This window comes from Lemur catta, chromosome 9, assembly GCF_020740605.2.
Source record: "Lemur catta isolate mLemCat1 chromosome 9, mLemCat1.pri, whole genome shotgun sequence".
In the NCBI taxonomy this organism is placed as follows: domain Eukaryota; kingdom Metazoa; phylum Chordata; class Mammalia; order Primates; family Lemuridae; genus Lemur; species Lemur catta.
This window is the reverse complement of record NC_059136.1, coordinates 1,470,121-1,474,945: the sequence shown is the minus strand read 5'-3', so window position 1 is coordinate 1,474,945 and position 4,825 is coordinate 1,470,121. Positions and strand designations below refer to the sequence as shown.

Genomic DNA, 4,825 nt, shown 5'->3' with positions numbered 1-4,825 from the left:
AGACACTGAGCTTTAAATCTCATTTGTAGGTTAAAAAAAAAAAAAAGTTGTGATCTTCAGAGTCAAGAAGAGTTGTTTAAATGTAAACATGCATTCTCAGTGTCTGGAACCAGAGTTAGATGAAATTCCCCAAGTGATCTCTTAATGCCACCAAAATTACATCCGAAAGATAAATTGACATTCGCACAACCGTCTTGCACTTAGCAGTAACTCAGTCCAGAGAGCTTTGAAGAATTTATTATGACAGAGAGAAGGGGACACTTAAAGGGGGTGGAGATATTTAGTCTGCTGATGCGATGGCTCAGGAGTCACACTAATTGTCTCCAAGAATCCGAAGAGTCATTACAAGGTTATTAGGAGGCAGCAGGCCAGCTGGGCTCCATCCACTCGGACACCAGAAACGGACTAAAATGACACCAAGAGAGTAAGAACCAGAGTCGCAGAAGGTCAGCAACGATGCAGCCGCCACGACTTAAACAAAGCCACTGGGACCAGCAGCAGCACCCGGGGGCTTGCTAGCACGCGGGCACTCACGCCGGCGCAGACCGGCCGAATCAGAACTCGCACGTTGACCAACACCACTGCAGTTTGTTTGCCTGCTTCAAGTCTAGGAAGCACTGGTCTAACCGAACCTTTTCCTTTTATAGGTAAAGAAATCGAGGACGAGTGAAGCCAGGGACCATGCCCCAGCTCTGGCGGGAGGTCCAAGTAGGGAGTGGACTCAAAATGGCCATCAGCTTCAATCCAGTCCCCAAGGGACACTCCAGCGGTCCCGCCTCTCCTGACCGGCAGAGCCACAGAAACCCCCCGGGCCGGGCCCGCGCCTCACAGCCGCACAGACAGGTCAGCGGCACGAACCTCACCGCAGAGAGGACCGAAGAGCGTGGCAGGCTCCGGGGAAGGCCGTGGCCCCCGCCCCCATGTGATGCCTAGAAACAGGCGAGACCGCAACCCGCATGGACAGTGCCTGCCCTGCAACAGGAAATGCCACCGACAGCTCAGAGAAAGAAACGCAGACCTGGTCTTCAAAGGTTTTCAAAGTCTGGTCGCCGCACTTTAACTCACGTTGAACTAAACCTCCGATATGGCTGCCCGTGCAGAAGACAGAGATAACGTCCCAGCAGTTTCCCAGCACGCAGCCAGGCTGCCCGGGGCTGGGGAGGAAGCCTGGCCCTGGGAGGGCACGTGTGGGGGAGGCTGCCCGCCTGTGCTCCCCAAGGCTCACTCACCCACAGGGGTGGGAAGGGAAGACGGATTTGGATGCCTGAGCCGAGCTGTGCCGAGGGACGGGCCCTGAAAAATGCCAGGGGCAGGGAGGAGTGGCAGGGCCTCTCCCCCTGGGTGGGCATGCGTGTTTCCTGGCACCGAGGGAACCGAGCAGACAGCAAATGTATATTTGATGACATTTCTCAGCAGGCAGCCTCCCTTCTGAAGAACCAAGCTTGAACACAGCCTGGCATCAGGGCAGACAAAGAAAAAGGAAGGGCTGGGGAGGGAGTGGCTGGGGAAAGAGGTGCGGAGATTAATGAAAGTCACTGTGATGGCCACCATCCTACCCAAATTTGTAAAGTTCCCGCATGCCAGGCTTCGGGGAAAGGAGGCTCAGGCTCAGCTGAGCATGTGGCAAAACGGTAGAAAGGAACCCGGCACCAAGAGGTCCCGCAGCGCCACTCCCAGCCTCCTCCCAACCCAAGCAGACGGGAGAGCAGGAATATGATCCTTTCCTGGTCGCTGTTCAAAGGAAACCGAAAGTGCCTCCAGACAACGGTAAAAGCGAGCAGTGAGGAGACAGCCGACGCCTTGCTCTGATAAGATCACACACCTGGGCATCTGCCACCCTGCAGACAGGGACGCGCGGCCCACCCCCTCCAGAGACGCTCAGTCTCGTGGATGCGGTCCACAGAGACGCTTTGCTCTCTTTTAGGAACCCGGCCTGCATGCTTGCGTTTCTCTGTTAGCTGTCACCACAAATGCAAAATGCATTTATCCACCCTACGGCTGTGCCCTGCCAATACCTCAGAAGGGACTGAAACCGGTCACTTGAGCGGCCGGCTTCAAAGCGGCTGATGAGAATAACTGAATTCACCACGCTCGTCCCACGGGCTGTCCCCACTGACTGCCACTCCAGCCGTTTGACCCGTCTGTCCCGAGGACTCAGCCTCTGCTCAACACACAGAATGCCACCAGGCGACGGAGCGCTCCTTCCTACGACTGCTGGTGCCAGTCCCTCCCCTTCGTGGCCCTGCACCCGACAGCGTCCTGCAGTTCAGCAGTTCTCTTACCAGAAAGTCCTGGGTGTGCTGCGCACGGGAACCGCAGAAGAAAGCCAGGACTTCAGGGTCAGCCGGGGCCCGCATCTTCCCGCTCTGTTCATGTCACCAGTAGATGAAAATCACAGGAAGACTCGCGGCCACGGTGTCTGCAGCTTGTGTGCTTTAGCCCAGTCCTTTCAGATGCAGAGGTGAGATTCCTTCCGATCTGCTGCAGGTGGGGAGGAAAACCCAAGAGCTCTCGAATGTGGAACTGACAGGGAGGGACGGATGGACGGACACACGGACACACACACACACACACACACACACACACACACACACACACTTCCAGGGGGAAATCTAACTGGAACACTGGGTACTTTACAACTCCATTATGCAAACTTCTGTGGCATATCACATAGTAGTGATTTCTACCAGACAGAAGCCCCAAATGCACAGCTGGATGGGGGACCCTCAAGTTCATCTGGGACCAAATAAGCAGCCAGCGCTCTGGGCAGAGCAAGTGTCTTGGTCAGGGTCTCACAGCTAACCAAGGCTCCAGCCTACGAGGAGTTGCCTCTGCCCGGCAGTGACCACTCGGTGGTCTCCAGACCGGGTGCCGCCCACCCCGCTGGCCCTCACTGCCCCTGCGTGATCCCCAGCCGCGGCCCATCAACACCCACAAGCACATCCCTCCCAGCAAGAGCCGCCCCTTAGACGATTTTGCATTCTGGTGCGAGAACTGTCAGGGAGAGTAGACCCATCTGAGCCAGAGGGCGGTGAGACTATTTTGAAAATGCCTTACTTTTATCGTTCCTCCGGCTGGTACAGGTGGGAACAGTTGACTGATTCGTCTCACCTAAAAGTCCTTCCATTTAAGTAGGAGTTTTTTGGTTTTCTTTTAGCATTGTGATCAACTTCAGCTGTTTCATCACCTCCATCCACGTGTTCCCGAAGGAGAAGGTGGAGTGGAGATGGAGTCCCTCTCAAAGAGGCCCTAGGTCAGGAGAGAAGGCAGAGGAATGGTGAGCACAATTCGAAAGAAACACACACTGTCTTTAAAACGCACCCATAATTGCTGCCGTTGAAGAGATTTCTCTGTGCTCGGCTCTGGATTAAATGCCTAATATTGTGTCAATTGCTGTAATTTTCATAGCAAGCCCTGCAAGGTAGATTGTGTCATCCCAGCTGACAGATGAGGAAACAGATGAGCCAGAGTTTAAGTGACTTTCCCAAAGTTTCGATGCTATCTCAAAAAAAAAAAAAAGAGGAGAGTGATGGTTCTAACCGTCCACGGGCCTTCATCTGCCACAAACAGACAGAAGAACCAACCTGGTTTCTTGTAATTTAAAAATAAGGCAGATGCATCCTCCCGTGTGGCTGTGACAGCAAGACCCCGTCCGTGTCATTTCACGCCAGAAAAGGGAGGTGTTTGATGTGGAGCACAGTTAACCCCTGTGGGTTTTCACGTCCTGTCTCCGAGGAACCAACTAGAAAGACCATCTCCCGGGAGAAGGAGGAGCCCCTGGAAGTGGCTTTAGGAATGTCACACACTTTGGCTGACACTGTCAGGGTCAGAAAACAGCCCCGTCGCTTTCACAAACGCTTCTAGACACATTCTCCAGAAACTTGTTCTATTTTGTTTCTTCTCCGTTCTGTCACTAACTGTGAAACTAATGTATCCCCCCAATGCCACATTTACTAAATAAATAATTTAACAAAATGGAGCGCAGGACCTGCCCCACACGAAAAGCAGCCTGAGCGGATGCCTGGGCGTGTCCGAGCTTATCTCACTGCCTCTGTGCATTCTCAGGGGTCACACGTCCCTCCCAGAGGTCTCCGTGGTGTCACGAAAACCAGGGAAGCCCCGAGTGCCAGCAGAGGTGCTCTGCAAAGTCAGCGGCAGGCTCAGCCAGCCGGGTCACAAGCCGCAGCTCGCCATCAGTCCCTCTCCTGCTTCCCCGCGCCCCACCACCCTGGGTCTGGGAGAAAGCTCTGACGTCCCCGGCGACCCAGGGCCACAGACCCCGAGTGGAGGAAGTGGCTGGGAGCTGTCCATGGTGGCGTCGCGCCTGGGCACGCAGAGCCGCCGGCTCCCCGCCCCGGGCGCGCCGCGCTGCCTCTCCAGACCGCGGGGACGGAGAGACGCGCTCGGGCTCCCCGTCTCCGGGACGGGGCTGCAGCCAGGCGCTGGCTCGCACATCAAAAGGTTGGCTTTACAAGGGAGTTCTCACCTGTGGGCAGCGCTGGCTGCACGGAGCAAGACTCAGGACCTCAAACCCGGCGGCTGGCGGCGCGCCTTGGACGGCTGCAGCGTCTGACTCTTGGGAAACGGCGGCGGTCGCTGAGAGCGAGTCTGCGGCCGAGGACCCAGGGCGCACAGCGCTCCTTTCTCATGAGCACAGGCATCCCGCGGGGTCCGTTCCAGAGCGCCACTGGCCCTCGGTTCCAGAGCTGTGAGCCGGAGAACTGGCCACCGTTCCGGCCTGCGCTCTGTCAGGACTCTGCCATTCCTCCCAGACTAATGCGACCCTTCTTGAAGCCCATGTCCTTTGCCAAGGACCCCCAAACCT

The 4,825-nt window shown here is 56.0% G+C and overlaps 1 long non-coding RNA gene across 1 annotated transcript; it reads right to left on the bottom strand.

Annotated features, from left to right (window-relative positions):
- Positions 1 to 289: 289 nt before the first annotated feature.
- Positions 290 to 4,575, bottom strand: LOC123644942. The gene is made up of 4 exons (XR_006737309.1): positions 4,487 to 4,575; positions 3,058 to 3,249; positions 2,283 to 2,481; positions 290 to 405 (listed from the first exon to the last, which is right to left on the bottom strand). It is a non-coding gene; the product is annotated as an uncharacterized LOC123644942 (long non-coding RNA).
- Between the last annotated feature and the right edge of the window lie 250 nt (positions 4,576 to 4,825).